The following is a 21,335-nucleotide window of genomic DNA, read 5'->3' as shown; positions in this document are numbered from 1 at the left end:
ATCTTGTGAGATTGTTTGTCTGTACCACTGCTGCCCTTTCAAGGAGCACGTGTATTATTTTTTAAAAAACATTTTGTTCTCTGTTCTAGGCACTTGGCCTGGCCCTGGTGATACAGCTGGCAGTGGGGAAGGGGAAAGTGTAAGTTCCTAAATAGTTAAAGACAGGGTAACCTTCCAGACTTGAATAGAATATCTATGCAGGAGCAGAATGTTCTGCCTTTCGTGGTCAGAGAAGACTTTAAGAGATGACATTTAGATGATCTTTTATTTATTTCTTGCATTTTTCTGAGCTTGGGTTATTTTAAGGAAATTACAAATACTAGAAACTCAAGTTTTGATTTGCAATACCTTACCTAGAGCTGTTCAAAGAGCCATATGGTTCACAAGCTATTTCTGTCCCCATGATTCTGCTGAAACCGTTCTCTTCAAGGTCACCAGCCACCCCCGTGTTGCCAAATCAGGGGGTCAAGTCTCAAGCCTAGTCTTCATTGACTTATTAGTAGCATTTAACACAGTTAGTCATGTCTTCCTTCAAATGCTTTCTTTATGTAGTTTCCATGATACTAAACTCTCCTGGTGTTCTTCCCATCTTACCAGCTGCCCCTTTTTAGTCTTGTTTGCTAATTCTACCCCATCTCCCTCATCACGTAACATTGGGATATTTTAAAGTTCAGTCTTGGACTTCTTTTCTGCACTATCATCATTCATTCCAGCACTGTGGCCTTAAATACCATCCATCTACTGATGTATATCAAATTTTTATATCCAGCCTTGACTTTTTGCTTGAACTTCAGACTCCATATCCACCTGCTAGTCCACATTTCTACTTGCTTGTCTGAGTGGTATCTTGAATGTCCATGTCCAAAATAGAATTCTGGACTCCTGTGCCTGCCTCCTACCTCCAGAGTTCTCATTTAAGTTCTCTCCCACCATTCTACATCCCAGCAACTAAAACTCCATTCTTCTCATTGTTCAGGCCAAAATACTTGGGGTTGTTAACAACTCCTCTCTTTTTCCACACCCTACACCTAATCTATTGGTAAATCCTTTTTGTTCTACCTTCAAGATACATACAGAACTTGATCACTTCCACTGTCTCTACTTCTATTACCCTAGTCTAGGCCACTATCATTTCTTGCCTGGACTATTGCAATATCCCCACTTCTTTGTATTGTGGCTAGAGCGATCCTTTCTATGCCCTGCTCAAAACAAAATCCAGTGTTCCTTAAACCTCTAAGGCACTGGCCCCCTGTTTATACTCTTAACCACCTGTCTCAAGTTAGAGGACTCTAGACCTTTCAACACCAGAATAACGTGGTGTCCTGCAAGGTAAGGCCTAACAGGGGAGGTTGTATGATAATCCAGAGTGCAGGAGTGAATGGAGGGGAGAAGGGACTCTCGGTGACTGCAGATTACTGTTTCGTGAAACATGAAGATAGAGGATGGGAGGGAGTCAAGATGGTAATGAAAGCAAGACTAAGGGCTGAAGGAGGCTTTTCTTCCTCTAAGAGGTGAAAGACTTGAGTGTCTTTATGAGTTCATTGAAAGGAGGCTATGGAGGGGAGAGGCTAATGCTGTTGACCAGGGACACAAGTAAGCCAATACTGCAAGGAGAGACAGTTAGGGCCCACGTGAATATGGAAATCATAAATTGACTGCAGTCACTTTTGTTTGCTTAGTTGCATGGCTTTATCCCACCACTTCACTCTGTCTTCTGGCCAGAGCCTTCTAAGTATCTTCGGTCTACTCCCAGCCCTTTTGTTATGCCTGCCAGTTAATCCCAGTGCCTTCTCCTTTGTTCTGCTCCAGGCTCCTGAACACTGTGGATGTGACACAGGTCCTGAGGGTCACATTGCTTCCTAGATCACTATTCTCTGTCTCTTAGTTCCTGCCCTCCTCCCAGGTGCTTTAAACTTATCTACTCCAGGCCAGTTGCAGTGTCTCACACCTGTAATCACAGCACTTTGGGAGGCCAGGGTGGGTGGATCACCTGAGGCTGAGAGTTCAAGACCAGCCTGGCCAACATGGTGAAACCCCGTCTCTACGAAAAATACAAAAATTAGCTGGTTGTGGTGGTATGCATCTGTAATCCCAGCTACTTGGGAGGCTGAGGCAGGAGAATCGCTTGAACCCAGGAGACAGAGGTTGCAATGAGCTGAGATTGCACCACTGCCCTCCAGCCTGGACAACAGAGTGAGACTCCATCTCATAAAAATAAATAAATAAATAAATAAATAAATAAATAAATATAAATAAAAACTTATCTACTCCTGTGACATTTGTTTGATAGGGTCAGAGGCTGTGAAACTTTAGAAGCATACATGCTACCTTTGGAATTTAAAAAGTGTATCTACATGCCAACTGATCCATTATTTACTTAATATCTCTCTGTGAATTGAATCACTTTTGGAAAACTAAAACATATTTAAAAGGGAAACTTTATATCCTTACCATAAATGAAAACCACATCATTTGATCTAAGTGGAATGTCATGGTAAGAAAACAAGAAATGAAAACAAAACAGTGTTTTTAGATTTGATGCCTACAAAAAGTTAGGAGCCTGAGGCCTGCTTTCTTTCTTATAGGTAAGTATTTGGGAGGTATAGTCAGTACTACCAAATTGAGACTTACCCTTCCTCAAAAGGAAGAGGACAGAGGAAGATGAACATTCTTGCGTGCCCTCTGAAATCATCTCCATTACCAACTAGGGTGGCATCCCTGGAAAGAGTGAGGCCTGGGTGTTTGTTTGCAGAGACGGTTAGTGCAAGAGTTGGCATGCTGTGGCTTGCTTAATCAGTTTCAGTTTAAGATTGGTTGAAGATCTTCATGTTAAGATATGGCAGTGGCCTCTTTAAAAGTCTTTTGTGCCTGGCGCCGTGTCTTATGCCTATAATCCCAGCACTTTGGGAGGCTGATGCAGACGGATTACTTGAGCCTGGGAGTTCGAGACCAGCCTGGCCAACGTGGTGAAACCCCATCTCTACTGAAAATACAAAAAGAGCCATGTGTAGTGGTGGGCACCTCTAATCCCAGCTACTTGTTTAACTTAATGAGGAACTGCCAAACTGTTTTCCACAGCAGCCATACTAGTGTACATCCCCACCAGCAAGGTGTGACAGTTCCAGTGTCTCCACATCCTCACCAACATTTATTTTTCATTTTTAAAAAATTATAGCCACCCTAGGGAATGTGAAGCATCATCACATTATATGTTCTAATTTTGATGAAGTCCAATTTATTTTTCCTTTTGTTGCTTGTGCTTTTGGTGCCACAGGTATGAAACCCATTGCCAAATCCAGAGCCATAGTGACTGGCTTCTATTCTAGGGTTGGGAGCTGTGGCTTTCCCAAGGCCATGTCCCCAAAGTCTCTCACAACTTAGCACCCAATGGATGCTCACTAGATCTTTGTAGAAGGGATGACTAGGTAGTGGGATATGAGCTGACCCTTGGTGGGGAGAGGGGTTTGTGTAGAGGTATAGCTTGACCAGGGGAATTCTGGGGGACAGGTAGCTGAATGAGGACTTCAATGGTGGCAAGGGCTTTTTCCATGTGATTATGGAAACCTAGATCCATGGAGGAAACTTGTGAGTAGTGGAGAAAGCTCCTCAGGGGAAGGAAGGCTGGCTGTGACTTCATCTTTATACCATACTCTCTAGAATAGGGCCTGGCCAGTATTAGGCCTTAGTAAATATTCCAGTGGCTTGATGAGGGAGACTTTTAAGATATTTACATGAGAGGCTTTTCATGATATAGTCCTCCTTACATATTCTACTCTAGCTCACTCTCCTTCCAAACTTGACCTTGGCTTTCTTTTTTACTAGATTTGCCCCTCTCCCTAGGTGCTGTCAGCTCAGCTGCAGTACATCACTCATAACCCTGCTTGGAACATCCTTGCCTCTCCTCTCCTGTCTAATTCATCTCATTCCTCCAGGCCCAAGACAGTATCCAGTTATCCACAGAACCTCAACACTACTGCTCCAGCCCATCAGTGTATGGCTTTAGTCAGCCATACACTTAGCCACACACTTACCAGAGCTTAGGGTCACATGATCTTAGGTTCAGATGCAGGCTCCACTAGTTACTGTGTAAGCTTGGGTGGGCCAGTTTCCCTCTCTCTGCCTTGGTTTCCTCATTGGAAAAATGGCAGTAATAACACTGCTAAAACAGTTCTGTGATAATGAAATGAGACAATAAATGAGATATAAAACCCTTAGTAAAGCATCCAGCTCATAGTAAGCGGTCAAAAATGGTAGCTGTACTGTTTTCTAGTTGTTTGCTGTATTTGGCTGTTCTCGTGTTGCTATAAAGAAACACGTGAGGCTGGGTAATTTATTTTAAAAAGGCTTAATTGGCTCATGGTTCTGCAGGCTGTACAAGAAGTGTGGTGTTGGCATCTGCTTCTGATGGGGGCCTCAGAAAGCTTCCAATCACAGTGGAAGGCAAAGGGAGAGCCAGTGTATCACATGGTGAGAGTGGGAGAAAGAGAGAGAAGGGGGAGGTCCTAGACTCTTTTGAAAAAGCAGATCTCATGTGAACTAACTGAGCGACAACCCATTTATCACTAAGGGGATGGTGTGAAACCATTCATGAGAGATCTGCCCTCATGATCCAATCACCTCCCACCAGACCCCACCTCCAACATTGAGAATCATATTTCAACATGAGATTTGGAGAGGACAAACATCCAAACGGTATCATTTTATATATCTAAATCTTGCTTCCTCCGCAAGATTGTGGGTTTTTTTCTTCAGGGCAGGGGCTGAGTCTTATGCTTATTTTAACTCGTATATTTGGCACAAAGTTAGGACTATAGCAAGTATTTAAGAAACATTTGTTGGTTCGAGGTGACTTTGTGATTACTCGGAGTTACTTGCTTTAGGAGACAGTATATCATTATTAAATTCTATATTATTCCACGATTCATTTTCTGAAACCCAATTTTGCTTTGTTTTATGGGGATCTGGGACTGACTTGTGGTGATCTGATTGTATGTGTGAGCAAGTGTGTGTGTATGTGTGAGAGAGAGAGACAGAGAGACAGAGTGGAGGGAATGGTGGAGGTAGTGACAATTGATTCCCTAAGGGGCAGAGCCAGCTACAGCTCACCATCCTAACCATTGCATCTAGCTTTCCTCTCCCAGCCCTAGAGCTGGGCTGTTATCTGCCCAGGGCAGCTGTTATGGCCCTGGCTCCCCTGGGGAGGTCTGCTCAGGCCTTCTTCATTCCTCCAGGCTGCCTTTATCACAAAAGGAAATGAGGTCTTTTTGACCCTATCAGACTTTTCTGCCAAGGCATCATGTTTTGCAAGAGGCTATTGCCCTGGCTATATACAGTCCTGGGCAATGTGCTAACATTAAAGAAGCAAATTCAGGAAAATGGTTACCTCTGGATGAAGAAGGCACGGCTGTGAGCTCTGAGATGAAGCTTCAGTTCTCTCTGAGGTGTTTATTTTTTATGCAGGGCTGTGGGGCATATGAGTGTTCATTTATTATCATGAACATTATATAATCTTGAATTTGCTGCTTATCATTTCTATGCATGTATTATCCATAAATCTTACCATATTTTTTGAGTATTTTCCAGCTTTATATATGTGTTGTGAAATTTTATGTGTACTTCAGCTACCTATATTTTTTGCCTGACAGTTTTTGAGATTTGTCTATTTTGTTTGTTTGTCTGTTTTTTTGAGATAGAGTTTTGCTTTTGTTGCCCAGGCTGGAGTGCAATGGCATGATTTTGGCTCACTGCAACCTCTGCCTCCCAACTTCAAATGATTCTCCTGCCTCAGCCTCCCAAGTAGCTGGGATTACAGGTGTCCACCACCATGCCTGGCTAATTTTTTATCTTTTTAGTAGAGATGGGGTTTCACCATGTTGGCCAGGCTGGTCTCAAACTCTTGACCTCAGATGATCCTCCCGCCTCAGCCTCCCAAAGTGCTGGGATTACAGGTGTGAGCCACTGTGCCCTGCCTAGATTTGTCTATATTGATATGTGTAATATTAGACTCTGTATTAATATTCCATGTTATAAAGAGATGTATCTTTTCTGCTATTGGGTAGACATTTCAGTGGTTTCCTATTTTTCACTTTTGCAAACAATGCTATAACAAATAGTCTGATATGCATTTCCTTGTGCCTAAGACAAGATACTTCTGTAGGAGTGGATTGGCTAGGCCATAGGACATATATGCCTCTCTCTTTGCTCGTATTGCCACATCGCTCCTCAGAGTGATTGTCCTACTTTACCTTCCCACCAGTAGTGCACAAATGTTGATGTTGGCCGTGTCCTTGCCAACCCTTGGTAGTTGTATCTGTGCTTTCTCCTCTCTCTCCAGATCACCAGAAAAGGTGGGAGTGAAAGTTTTGCAATTAAAGGAGAATGTCAGCTCTGAAGAATTTCCTGTTACATTTACTTTAATGAGGAAAAGATTTTGTTCTCTGTTTTAGTGAAAATAATGTTTGGACTTCTGTGGAAAACAGTTACATACACTTTTTTATTCTGAAGCAGAGCAGTTTTTTCTTTCTTTTTTTTTTTAATTTTTTTGCTGTTTGCATTCTTGGCAAACAAGTAGGAAAGACCAATTAGCAAGCTAATGTTCTAAATATTTACTTGCAGTAATAGTTATTTTTAAATGTTTTATATAGCATGTAACATTAGGTTTATGTTTACTGCTTTTCAATGTTTTGAATTCATTAAAATGAATTAAATTTAAGAATGTGACACAACTTTATGAATAAAGATTTATCATAATTATTTGCCACTTTTTTTGCATTTTGTGAGGGAAAAATACATGGTAATAAAATGTGTTCACATTTTACAAACAGGTTAGAAAAGTCATAAAGAGTAACTTTGGCTATTTTATGTTGTCTCTTATGTTCACAGGTGGGAAAGGAGAAGTTTCACAAATCCCAACATTAGGGTTTTTGCAACAATGTTAGGATGTTGGTGAGTGATGGAAAGCCTGGAATTAGAGGAGAACCACTTATGGGGCAAAAGATAAAGCCAAAATATAGTATATATCCTAAAGGAGATGGAAGTGATGTACCATCATGGGTAGCCTTTGATAAACAGGTAAGTCACATGACACTGGGAAGAATGCAGTCTTAGCATTTTACAGATCTAAATAATTTAGTTTTGAGAAAGTAGGAGTCTTCAGTGTAAATGTTAAGGCTAGTTCTTTTGCTTTGTGCCTTTTCTACTTATTATTGCCTTTATTTTTAGTGTTTTATTTTTAGTGTTTCTCCCCTTGTCTTTATTTGTTTAAATTGACAAACATAATTGTATGTATTTATGGTGTACAACATGATGTTTTGAAATATATATACACTATGGAATGGCTAAATTGAGCTAATTAACATATGCATTACCCCATGTGCTTCTCTTTTTTTGTGGTGAAAACACTGTTGTCTTACAATTTTCAAGTGCACAATACATTGTTTTTAGCTATAGTCATTGTGTTATACAATGGATCTCTTAAACGCATTCCTCCTAAGTGAAATTTTGCTTCTTTTGACTAAGGTTAGTTCTTCTGAAAAGATAAATTCAAGAACAAAAGTATCTTAAACAAAGAAAAATTATTCTTGCTCTGCTCTTTTTTATCAGTCACGTTGGTTGCAGAATGCCAAATGTTTATCTTTCTTGGCTAATACTTATTAACCTTTCTCTCATCTCCTTCACTGGACAGGATTCTCTGTCCTATAGACACTAAGAGTCTGGTCAGATTGTCACTTTTGCTTTTGAGTTGCCATTGACTAAACAATTGTGTTTGAGTCTGAATGTGGCTTTAAATAGGAATAGAAAAATGCCTTCTTTTCTTTTTTCCATACTAATTAGTAATAAACCATAGTAATGATTCCCCATCCCTAAGGGCTAAAATGTGCTATGGCAAGAAGAATAGTGAAAGGAAGTGATGCCATTATTAGACAAGAGTTGAAATTTTTTAATGTATATGTCTATACACATACACACACATATACATATGGACATATTGGCAGTTAGAAAAGGGAGTGTATTTGAATATTTTTTTAAAAAGGCTAAGATCAAAGGAAAGAAAAGGCGACCAGCTATATGGATATGCTGTGTTTATCAGATAGCCCTGTATCACAGCCCAGTGTTCTGCTCGCCAGAAAGAACTAGTTATTAGATTATTTTAGATCCTGTAATTGAAGGATAGTTTAGGACTAGATAAGGAATTGAAACCATAGCATGCTAAGTTTACCAGGTGGTTTTTAGCAGCTTTTAACATGGATTGGTTGGCAGTACTTTGATTCTAATTTAAATGTCCTCAAATTGACACATCCCCATGTCATCTGTGATAGGGTAGATCATCTGTGATAGGGTAGATCAATTAGAGTGCACATTTTTTTTTTGAAGCCTAGTTCTGACACTTACAGTGATCTAACAGACCACAGGGAAGCTTCTTTCCTGGGAAACCATTTCTCCTTTCAACATGGGCCGATATTCTTTTCTTGGATTATTTTCAGTACCTGGCTCACTGCTGGACCCAGAGCTCAAAAACAATTCTGTGCTGACTGACTTGGGTGGATTATGCACAGTTTTCTGTTACTCTCAATCTTATAGGATGTTTACTTTGCATGGGCCAAAGAAAAGATTCTATTTTTACCTCATGTAAAAAAGAGGGTACCAACAATATTTTAAACTAATCCACTACTCAGTAAGTATCAGAGGCCACAATGTATTAATATTAAACTATTGTCTTGCATTTCAAGTCAAAAAGTCATTTCATGTTTTTCTCAATATTTAATATGTGCCTTTCAAGCCTATTTTGCAGGCCTTTAATTAGTTATGTAGAATATTTCGTGAATCTGGAATAATTTTAGCTTCAGACTACTTGCGAAAATGAAGAGCTTACTCATTTAAGGTCTAACTAAATGCAACATAATTCAGTTATTTTGTTGGTCAACTTCTATTAAATATTCATTGAACTTTAAATGAGACACTGAGACTGAAATATTTACGTTCTCTGATGAGACTGTGAACTACAGACTAGATCCTGGTTAATACCCCAAGCAAATTATAAAGCGCTTTCTACATTAGCGGTTCAACAAAAACAAGTCAACACCTGTTAATCATTTGACTTAAAAATGAGACATTTTTGGTGCACCCCGTCCCAGCCATCCGGTCCCGGCCTCTCACTCTCCTTTGCCGCGCCGCCACCATGCTCTCTGTCCGCGTCCTGCTCCTGCACATCACGGAGCCGCGGCAGCCGCAGCTCTCGCCGCTGAAGGGGCCCAGCCTGTTGACAAGGGGAACAGGCCGCCGGCCCTGAGCGGGACCCGGGTTCTGGCCAGCAAGACTGCAAGGAGGATCTTTCATGAGCCTTCGAGCCGAAAATTAAAGCAGCTGCCCCCGGCGTGGAGGATGAGCCTCTGCTGAGAGGAAACCCCTGCCACTTTGTCGTCTTCCCCATCGAGTACCATGATATCTGGCAGATGTATAAAAAGGCAGAGGCTTCCTTCTGGACCACCGAGGAGGTGGACCTGTCCAAGGACATTCGGCACTGGGAATCCCTGAAGCCCGAGGAGAGATATTTTATATCCCGTCTTCTGGTTTTCTTTGCAGCAAGTGATGGCATAGTAAATGAAAATTTGGTGGAGCGATTTAGCCAAATAGTTCAGATTACAGAAGCCTGCTGTTTCTATGTCTTCCAAATTGCCATGGAAAACATACATTCTGAAATGTATAGTCTCCTTATTGACACTTACATCAAAGATGCCAAAGAAAGGGAATTTCTCTTTAATGCCATCGAAACGATGCCTTGCGTCAAGAAGAACGCAGATTGAGCCTTGTGCTGGATTGGGGACAAAGAGGCTATCTATGGTGAACGTGTTGTAGCCTTTGCTGCAGTAGAAGGCATCTTCTTTTCCGGTTCTTTTGCATCGATATTGTGGCTCAAGAAACGAGGACTGATGCCTGGCCTCACGTTTTCGAATGAACTTATTAGCAGAGATGAGGGTTTACACTGTGATTTTGCTGCTTGATGTTCAAATACCTGGTGCACAAACCATCGGAGGAGAGAGTGAGAGAAACAATTATCAATGCTGTTCAGATAGAACAGGAATTCCTCACTGAGGCCTTGCCTATGAAGCTCATTGGGATGAATTGCACTCTAATGAAGCAATGCATTGAGTTTGTGGCAGGCAGACTTAGGCTGGAACTGGGTTTTAGTAAGGTTTTCGGGGTAGAGAGCCCATTTGACTTTATGGAGAATATTTCACTGAAAGACTAACTTCTTTGAGAGGAGAGGAGGAGAGTATCAGAGGATGGGAGTGGTGTCAAGTCCAACAGAAAATTCTTTTACCTTAGATGCTGACTTCTAAATGAACTGAAGATGTGCCCTTATTTTGCTGATTTTTTTCCATCCCTTAAAAAAAATCAGCTGAAGTGTTATCAACTAGCCACACGATGAATTGTCCGTAATGTTTATTAACAGCATCTTTAAAACTGTGTGGCTACCTCACAACCAGTCCTGTTTATTTATAATGCTGGTAGTATCACCTTTTGCCAGCAGGCCTGGCTGGCTGTGACTTACTATAGCAGTGACAGTGGCAGTCTTGGCTTTAAAGTGAGGGGTGACCCTCTAGTGAGCTTGGCACAGCAGGATTAAACAGTCATTTAACCAGCACAGGGAGTTGAAAGTTGAAAGACGCAGCCTCACTGCTTCAACGCAGATTTTAATGTTTACTTAAATATAAAACTGATACTTTACAAACAAATAAACATTGTACTCACAAGGCGATAATAGCTTTATTTACTTGGTTTCTACACCAAATACAAAGCATTCTCCTGACCACTAATGGGAGCCAATTCACAATTCACTAAGTGACTAAAGTAAGTTAAACTTGTGTAGACTAAACATGTAATTTCTAAGTTTTATTTTAGTGAATTAAAATACTCGTTAACCAACTTTAAAGTCCTGTGTTTAGATAGATATTAGTCTGTTGGTGCCAGATAGAAGACAGGTTGTGTTTTTATCCTGTGGCTTGGGTAGTATCCTGGGATTCTCTGCCCCCTCTGAGTAGAGTGTTGTGGGATAAAGGAATCTCTCAGGCCAAGGAGCTTCTTAAGTTAAATCACTAGAAATTTAGGCATGATCTGGGCCTTCATATGTGTGCGAAGCCATTCTATTTTATTTCTCACTGTATTTTCCCCAACTTCTAGTTGATAAGAAAAAATTATTGAGTTTTTATTTCTTTTTTTTTTGTCTTTTAATACAGGAATATGTCTCCTTTTATTGAGGTCTTTATTATGTTCTATGATTAAATTAAATGAGATAATGCTTTAAAAGCACTTACATGTGGGAGCTAAGGTAGTATTGTAAAATTTCAAGTCATCCTTAAACAAAATGACGCACCTAAGATCTTGCTCCTGTTAAGTGGTGAAATCAACTAGAGGTGGTTCCTACAAGTTGTTGTTTATTCTAGTTTTGTTTGTGTGTAAGTAGGTTGTATGAGTTAATTCATTTATATTTACTATGTCTTTTAAATCAGAAATTTTTTATTATGTATGTCCTTTTAGATTTTACCTGTAGTTCATACTTTAAAATAATCACCCAGTGTCTTATTCTAGCATTGTCTAAATCTGAGTATTATCTAGGGGAATCTTAAACTTCCGTAGGAAACCATGAGTTATTAATACAGTTTCCATTCAAATATTAATTTCAGAACGAAACATAATTTTTTTTTTTTTTTTTGAGACGAAGGCTCTCTCTGTCACCCAGTCTGGAGTGCAGTGGCATGATTTTGGCTCACTGCAACCTCTGCCTCTTGGGTTCAAGCAATTCTCCTGTCTCGGCCTCCTGAGTAGCTGGGACTGCAGGTATGTGCCACCACACCTGGCTAATTTTTGTATTTTTAGTAGAGATGGAGTTTCACCATATTGGTCAGGCTGGTCTCGAACTCCTGACCTCAGGTAATCCACCCACCTCAGCCTCCCAAAGTGCTGGGATTACAGGCATGAGCCACCACGCCTGGCTTGCATTAATTTTGATGTTTTAAATCGCCTCACCCTAGGGCCAGCCCTGACCAGGAGGTGCTGCTACCATTGAGTATCCAGGGGCCAAGCGTATATTTTATATCCTGCAGTGTGGGGAAAGCAACCCTACATTGGGGAAAGATTGTTCTACCTCAAATGCCAATACTGTTTCCACTGAGAAACAGTGTGTGTACTACTTGCTTAAAACCCATAGCATTGGGAGAATTTCTAAAAACAGGCAAAAGAATTTTGCTTAATACTGCAGCCACCGTTCAAAGACTTAGTTATTTCATTGAATTCATTTAAATAAAAGCAGACTATGATGGGACCAAGACAAAAACAAGACTACTCCATAATCATAACTGTATGGAACACTGAACACGAACACTGTCCAAGTCACAAAATGCATCACTCACGCCCGTTATTTCCAGTCATCATCCCAGTACCTCCATGAGGAAGAAGCAAATAGAGATGGTTGTCCTCATCATATAAATGAAGAATCATTCTCAAGGAGAAATGGAGCAGGAACCAGAGTCTGAGACTGGGTGTTGGGGGCGCTGATTCTGGTTCTGGTCCCACCGTTAACTATATGTGTGATTGTGGCTTAGTCACTTTACCTCTCTGAGCCTCAGTTTCCTTAATTATAATGCAGGACTTGGCTAGCTGATCTGTAAGGCCCTTTTTACCTCTGGCAATTTATGTCTAAAACTTGACTAAAGTCAAATTCAGCTTGTTTATCCTAGAACTGAGCCCAGACCCTGGATCTCATGGCCTAGGACTCTCTAATTACGTCAGGCGCCCACTACTTCATTATTAATTGAAATGTGGCATTTAGCAGTTTATGCTATGCTAAGGTGGCTGTATAAGATCTATAGTTAGCTGCTTTTATAAAATGTTGGAATATTTAGAAATATACAAATGACTGAATGTTTTTATATGACTTTCGTCTGGATGTTAAGCCCCATTTACATAGACTGTACAATTTTGCTCTCATTTTTCATTTGTCAACAGCTCCTAGTTAGCCTAATTTGTTTGCTATTTCACAAATGACTCAATTATAGTAAGTGGCAAGATAAAAGTTGATCTTATGGGATATGCATTCATTTAAAAATATTTCTTTTTTTTCCATCTATTGTAAACATAATGATTATAATCAAAACTACTGACCGCACAATTGAATTTTAATCACTTACATTAGTTGACATCTAGTTTGTAATGAGCTGATTATTTATGTAGCACTGTGTGACTATATGATTTGAACAATATAAAAATAAATTTTTAAAATATAATTTGGTCCCTTGGGTCATCTTGATTTTTTTTTTTTTTTTAGATTAAACAAGTTAGTTTATTATTCATTTGCAGCATCTCCCTTCCCATCATGGCCCGAAACTAGTTTTTCAGGCTAACTTTGGAATGTCCTTGGCCTAGAGGAGGGATCTGTTCAGAGGGCTAGGGGGCTTAGAATTTCATTTTTGATTTACAGTATAATACTATTAACTAAACCGCAAAACTTATTTGGATTTCACCAGTTTTTACATGCACTCACTATTTCCCCCTTAGTTTAACAGTCCTATGGAATCTTATCCCATATATAGATTCATGTAACCACCACATGTTCAGAATACAGAATAACTGTGTTCTTTAGGATTTTGCTGTTTGAGTCCTCATTTATTGAGGTAAACTTCATCTTAATTCTTAAAATCAACTTTATTGAGGTATAATTTATATGTAATAAAATGAGCCTTTTTTTTTTTTTGAGACAGAGTCTCACTCTGTTGCCCAGGCTGGAGTGCAGTGGCATGGTCTCTGCTCACTGCAACCTCTGCCTCCTGGGTTCATGCAATTCTCCTGCCTCAGCCTCCCAAGTAGCTGGGATTACAAACGCCCGCCAGCATGCCTGGCTAATTTTTGTATTTTTAGTAGAGATGGGGTTTCACCATGTTGGCCAGGCTGGTCTTGAACTACTGATCTCGTGATACACCCGTCTCAGCCTCCCAAAGTGCTGGGATTACAGTCACGAGCCACCACGCCTGGCCAAAATGGGTGGGCTCAACTTTATTGAGGTTGAGCTCACTGGAACCTCCACCTCTCGGTTTCAAATGATTCTTCTGCTTCAGCCTCCTGGGTAGCTGGGATTACAGGTGCACACCACCACACCCAGCTAATTTTTATATATTTTTTTAGTATAGATGGGGTTGCACCATGTTGGTCAGGCTGGTCTGGAACTCCTGACTTCGTGATCCTCCTGTCTTAGCCTCCCAAAGTGCTAGGATTACAGGCATAAGCCACTGCGCCCAGCCCATCATTGATATTATTACTAGGGCCTTTCCCCTTCCCCTTTCCCCTAGGGCTGAACCCAGGGTATATATGTCTCTCCAAATGGAGTGTTGTCTGAAATTAACTCTGTGTGCAGTGTCTAGGGTGTTCTTTGGAAACATGGCCTGCCTGCAATACCTCCTTAATGAGAGGCTCTTTGGTATAGTAGAAAGAACAAGGCTTTTCAGTTAGACTGAGGTTTAGAACCTGGATTTCCCATCTATTACCTGTTTCATCCTGGCCATGTTTTTAACCTCTCTTAGCCCGAGTTCCCTCACCTGTCAAGTGGGAATAACAAAACCCACCTTAGAGCTGCCATGAGTATCAAATGGGTAATGCATGTCAAATGCCCAGATCATAGTAGTCACGAAGAATTATTTCCTTTCATGGGGTGGGGAGAGCAGTTTTCCTAGGGGAAGTGAAGCATAAACTGGGACTATCCCAATGCTCATTTGTGCTACAGGATTCTTGCATTTTTCTTTGGGAAAAATTCTGGGATTTTCTAGAATAAGAAGTTTGGAGATGCTGCCACTGAGCCCAGTGAGTTCTAAAAAGCAGCTATGAAGCTATCATTGTATTGCTCTTTCCAATTGTTCTGTGCACCATTTATGTTGAAATTAGGGTAGTTCATAAAATCATATATTGTTTAAACAAAAGATTTTGTCACGTCTCTTCTATTTTAGCAAATTTACTTAATGTTCTTTTAGGAGGAAAGGTGATAAATAACTACCTTTTAAATTATTTTATTTTTTCATTATTCTGAACTAATAGCAGTCAGTAATAGGCTGCTACAATTGTATTTACATGCCTATTATTTGTAACTGTACTCATAGATTTTATACCATTATCCTCTGGTTCTAGAAATTTCATGCAGGTCTTTTTATGTTTAGATGAAATTGTACTTCCTTTGCAATCTACCATGTTCCCCCACTTTTTTTGGCTTAAAATATGAAATATGTTTTGCATGCTTTTTATCATTTCTCTTTGATTCTACTTGTTGATATTTTTCATTCAGAATTTCAAAGCATTTATTTTTGCATTTATATTTACATATCAAAAATATTATATTTTAATAGTTTTACATATTAAAACTATTTTCAATTCTGGTCTACTTGGCTATTACAGTCAGCCTTATGAATTGAAGCTTTGGTTCTTATGGGTAGGTAATGGAGATAATATTATTGTGTGTTCCCAGCTTTCTCCTTTTCCACATACCCTGCCTGCTAAACAAAAATTTGTCTTTGCTCACTCCACTTTTCTCCACCTCCATCCTCTAAGGATTCTTCTGACTTTTTCAGTTGTTCTTATGCTTTGTGGGATATAGGAAAGGAAGAAGGGGATAGGAGGGAGAGAGACTATGAGTGGGAGAGCCCTGATGGTGATGAAATGTGAAACTTGTGGGAATCGAAAAAGAGAGAAAAGGCTTTTTGGGGGGTGAAGTGTGGATGTGGAGCATAAATTGGATCACCTTTAGATTTTCCTTGGAGGTCTAAATGAAGATGAAACAGGATTTTCAATTGCTATTAGTTGTTGGGCCTTTTCTTTGAATATACTACCATGCTGAGACTAAGCCACACTGGCTTATTATTTGAGTTACTTCTAAATGCTAACTTACTAAATTATATATTTTTGTGTATGCTTGCACAAATAAGAGAACTGCCATTACCCACCCCTCTCCCAACGCCAATCAGTTGACCTAAGTCCTCTCGTCTCCCTCTGAAATCTCCCATTCATCAGTCTCCTTCTTTCCATGGCCACTGCTGCCATCCTAGTTCATCCTTCACCTGGAGAGTAGCCTCCATTGAAGGCATCTCTGCCTTCAATATAATTCCCTTTCTCAACTGCCCACTCTGCTACAGAGTTAACTTTCTAAAATGTTTAGACTCCTTTGACCTCCTTGGCATGGCTTAGGGACCACCTGTATTTTGGCTCTTGTACCTTTGTAGTCTCATCTCCTTTGCTCCCCCATCACCACTCAACCCTTAGCCACACAAAATGACTTGCAGTACCCCACATACCGAACACTCCTATGCTCCCATAACTTTGCACATGCTGTTCCCCTTTGCAGATAATGCCCTTACCCTCTTGTCCACTTCCTCCTTCTTTCAGCCCATTGAAGACCCATTTTGGAGGTTACCTCCACCATGATGCCTTCTGCTTAATATTTTCAGGTGACTGGCAATTCCCTCTCCTTTTGGAGCATTTTCATAAACTCTTATTACTCTTCTCTGTGTCCTCCACTGAGCAGGAGTGAGTGGAGACTTTGTGGCAGTTCAGGGCATAGTGGTTAAGCTTGTGGCCTCTGAGGCTGGGCAACTTGTGTTCCCAGCTGTCTCATTCTTTTAATTTGAGACTGTGGGTAGATTACTTAACCTCACAAATCTTGAATTCTATAAAATGAGAATCACAGTATTACCTACTTTATTGGTGTTTTGTGAGGAGTAAATGAGATAAGAGTATAAAAGTAGTTAATACAATGCCTGACCCATTATAAGTACTTAATCAGTGCTGGCTACTTTATTTAGCTTTGAATTCTCAGAGCTTAGCACAATGCCTGACACATGGAAGACAACTTGGCAATATATATGGAGCTGCAATATTATTAAGTCTTTCCTAATGGCTTTTAGATTTTATCTCCAATGCATTATCATTATTTGGAGGTACCACAGTCTGTTTTGCAGTTATTTGCATATAGTCTTATTCCCCTTACTTGACTGTGTACTGTTTGTAGCTGGAGAGATTGTCTTTTTTTTTTTTTGAACTTATTTTATTTTATTTTATTATTATACTTTAGGTTTTAGGGTACATGTGCACAATGTGCAGGTTTGTTACATATGTATCCATGTGCCATGTTGTTTTGTTGCACCCATTAACTCGTCATTTAGCATTAGGTATATCTCCTAATGCTGTCCCTCCCCCCTCCCCCCACCACACAACAGTCCCTGGAGTGTGATGTTCCCCTTCCTGTGTCCATGAGTTCTCATTGTTCAATTCCCATCTATGAATGAGAACATGCGGTGTTTGGTTTTTTGTCCTTGCGATAGTTTACTGAGAATGATGGTTTCCAGTTTCATCCATGTCCCTACAAAGGACATGAACTCATCATTTTTTATGGCTGCATAGTATTCCATGGTGTATATGTGCCACATTTTCTTAATCCAGTCTATCGTTGTTGGACATTTGGGTTGGTTCCAGCTCTTTGCTATTGTGAATAGTGCCACAATAAACATACGTGTGCATGTGTCTTTATAGCAGCATGATTTATAGTCCTTTGGGTATATACCCAGTAATGGGATGGCTGGGTCAAATGGTATTTCTAGTTCTAGATCCCTGAGGAATTGCCACACTGACTTCCACAATGGTTGAACTAGTTTACAGTCCCACCAACAGTGTAAAAGTGTTCCTATTTCTCCACATCCTCTCCAGCACCTGTTGTTTCCTGACTTTTTAATGATGGCCATTCTAACTGGTGTGAGATGGTATCTCACTGTGGTTTTGATTTGCATTTCTCTGATGGCCAGTGACGATGAGCATTTTTTCATGTGTTTTTTGGCTGCATAAATGTTTTCTTTTGAGAAGTGTCTTTTCATGTCCTTTGCCCACTTTTTGATGGGGTTGTTTGTTTTTTTCTTGTAAATTTGTTTGAGTTCATTGTAGATTCTGGATATTAGCCCTTTGTCAGATGAGTAGGTTGCAAAAATTTTCTCCAATTCTGTAGGTTGCCTGTTCATTCTGATGGTAGTTTCTTTTGCTGTGCAGAAGCTTTTTAGTTTAATTAGATCCCATTCTTCAATTTTGGCTTTTGTTGCCATTGCTTTTGGTGTTTTAGACATGAAGTCCTTGCCCACACCTATGTCCCGAATGGTATTGCCTAGGTTTTCTTGTAGGATTTTAATGGTTTTAGGTCTAACATTTAAGTCTTTAATCCATCTTGAATTAATTTTTGTAGAAGGTGTAAGGAAGGGATCCAGTTTCAGCTTTCTACATATGGCTAGCCAGTTTTCACAGCACCATTTATTAAATAGGGAATCCTTTCCCCATTTCTTGTTTTTGTCAGGTTTGTCAAAGATCAGAGAGTTGTAGATCTGTGGCATCATTTCTGAGGGCTCTGTTCTGTTCCATTGATCTATGTCTCTGTTGTGGTACCAGTACCATGCTGTTTTGGTTACTGTAGCCTTGTAGTATAGTTTGAAGTCAGGTAGTGTGATGCCTCCAGCTTTGTTCTTTTGGCTTAGGATTGACTTGGCTATGTGGGTTCTCTTTTGGTTCCATATGAACTTTAAAGTAGTTTTTTCCAATTCTGTGAAGAATGTCATTGGTAGCTTGATGGGGATGGCATTGAATCTATAAATTACCTTGGGCAGTATGGCCATTTTCATGATATTGATTCTTCCAATCCATGAGCATGGAATGTTCTTCCATTTGTATCCTCTTTTATTTCATTGAGCAGAGGTTTGTAGTTCTCCTTGAAGAGGTCCTTCACATCCCTTGTAAGTTGGATTCCTAGGTATTTTATTCTCTTTGAAGCAATTGTGAATGGGAGTTCACTCATGATTTGGCTCTCTGTTTGTCTGTGATTGGTGTACAAGAATGCTTGTGACTTTTGTACATTGATTTTGTATCCTGAGACTTTGCTGAAGTTGCTAATAAGCTTAAGGAGATTTTGGGCTGAGACGATGGCGTTTTCTAGATATACAATCATGTCATCTTGCAAACAGGGACAATTTGGCTTCCTCTTTTCCTAATTGAATACCCTTTATTTCCTTCTCCTGCCTGATTGCCCTGGCCAGAACTTCCAGCACTATGTTGAATAGGAGTGGTGAGAGAGGGCATCCCTGTCTTGTGTCAGTTTTCAAAGGGAATGCTTCAAGTTTTTGCCCATTCAGTATGATATTGGCTGTGGGTTTGTCATAGATTGCTCTTATTATTTTGAGATACATCCCATCAATACCCAATTTATTGAGAGTTTTTAGCATGAATGTTTGTTGAATTTTGTCAAATGCCTTTTCTGCATCTATTGAGATAATCATGTGGTTTTTGTCTTTGGTTCTGTTTATACACTGGATTACATTTATTGATTTGCGTATGTTGAACTAGCCTTGCATCCTAGGGATGAAGCCCACTTGATCATGATGTATGAGCTTTTTGATGTGCTGCTGGATTCGGTTTGCCAGTATTTTATTGAGGATTTTTTCATCAATGTTTATCAAGGATATTGGTCTGAAATTCCCTTTTTTGGTTATGTCTCTGCCAGGCTTTGGTAGCAGGACGATGCTGGCTTCATAAAATGTGTTAGGGAGGATTCCCTCTTTTTCTATCAATTGGAATAGTTTCAGAAGGAATGGTACCAGTTCCTCCTTGTACCTCTGGTAGAATTCTGCTGTGAATCCATCAGGTCCTGGACTCTTTTTGGTTGGTAAGCTATTGATTATTGCCACAATTTCCGAGCCTGTTATTGGTCTATTCAGAGATTCAACTTCTTCCTGGTTTAGTCTTGGGAGGGTGTATTTGTCGAGGAATTTATCCATTTCTTCTAGATTTTCTAGTTTATTTGCATAGAGGTGTTTGTAGTATTCTCTGATGGTAGATTGTATTTCTGTGGGATCGCTGGTGATATCCCCTTTTTCATTTCTTATTGCATCTATTTGATTCTTCTCTGTTTTCTTCTTTATTAGTCTTGCTAGCTGTCTATCAATTTTGTTGATCTTCTCAAAAAACCAGCTCCTGGATTCATTAATTTTTTGAAGGCTTTTTTGTATCTCTATTTCCTTCAGTTCTGCTCTGATTTTAGTTATTACTAGCCTTCTGCTAGCTTTTGAATGTGTTTGCTCTTGCTTTTCTAGTTGTTTTAATTGTGATGTTAGGGTGTCAATTTTGGATCTTTCCTGCTTTCTCTTGTGGGCATTTAGTGCTATAAATTTCCCTCTGCACACTGCTTTGAATGTGTCCCAGACATTCTGGTATGTTGTGTCTTGTTCTCATTGGTTTCAAAGAACATCTTTATTTCTGCCTTCATTTCATTATGTACCCAGTAGTCATTCAGGAGCAGGTTGTTCAGTTTCCATGTAGTTGAGTGGTTTTGAGTGAGTTTCTTAATCCTGAGTTCTAGTTTGATTGCACTGTGGTCGGAGAGAGAGTTTGTTATAATTTCTATTCTTTTACATTTGCTGAGGAGAGCTTTACTTCCAACTGTGTGGTCAATTTTGGAATAGGTGTGGTGTGGTGCTGAAAAAAATGTATATTCTGTTGATTTGGGGTGGAGAGTTCTGTAGATGTCTATTAGGTCCACTTTGTGCAGAGCTGAGTTCAATTCCTGGATATCTTTATTAACTTTCTGTCTTGTTGATCTGTCTAATGTTGACAGTGGGGTGTTAAAATCTCCCATTATTATTGTATGGGAGTTTAAGTCCCTTTGTAGGTCACTCAGGACTTGCTTTATGAATCTGGGTGCTCCTGTGTTGGGTGCATATATATTTAGGATAGTTAGCTCTTCTTGTTGAATTGATCCCTTTACCATTATGTAATGGCCTTCTTTGTCTCTTTTGATCTTTGTTGGTTTAAAATCTATTTTATCAGAGCCTAGGATGGCAACCCCTGCCTTTTTTTGTTTTCCATTTGCTTGATAGATCTTCCTCCATCCCTTTATTTTGAGTCTATGTGTGTCTCTGCACGTGAGATGGGTTTCCTGAATACAGCACACTGATGGGTCTTGACTCCTTATCCAGTTTGCCAGTCTGTGTCTTTTAATTGGAGCATTTAGCCCATTTACATCTAAGGTTAATATTGTTATGTGTGAATCTGATCCTGTCATTATGATGTTAGTTGGTTATTTTGCTCATTAGTTGATGCAGTTTCTTCCTAGCCTTGATGGTCGTTACAATTTGGCATGTTTTTGCAGTGGCTGGTACTGGTTGTTCCTTTCCATGTTTAGTGCTTCCTTCAGGAGCTCTTTTAAGGCAGGCCTGGTGGTGACAAAATCACTCAGCGTTTGCTTGTCTGTAAAGTATTTTATTTCTCCTTCACTT

At 39.8% G+C, this 21,335-nt stretch overlaps 2 pseudogenes; both read left to right on the top strand.

Annotated features, from left to right (window-relative positions):
- LOC100607680 overlaps positions 1-21,335 on the top strand; it is a 137,880-nt pseudogene that overhangs the window by 21,959 nt on the left and 94,586 nt on the right.
- Positions 9,164-10,361, top strand: LOC105739140 (annotated as a pseudogene).

The sequence above is a fragment of the Nomascus leucogenys genome, chromosome 15 (genome assembly GCF_006542625.1).
Source record: "Nomascus leucogenys isolate Asia chromosome 15, Asia_NLE_v1, whole genome shotgun sequence".
In the NCBI taxonomy this organism is placed as follows: Eukaryota; Metazoa; Chordata; class Mammalia; order Primates; family Hylobatidae; genus Nomascus; species Nomascus leucogenys.
Note: the sequence above shows the minus strand (reverse complement) of the source record. Positions and strands in the feature narration are given on the sequence as shown.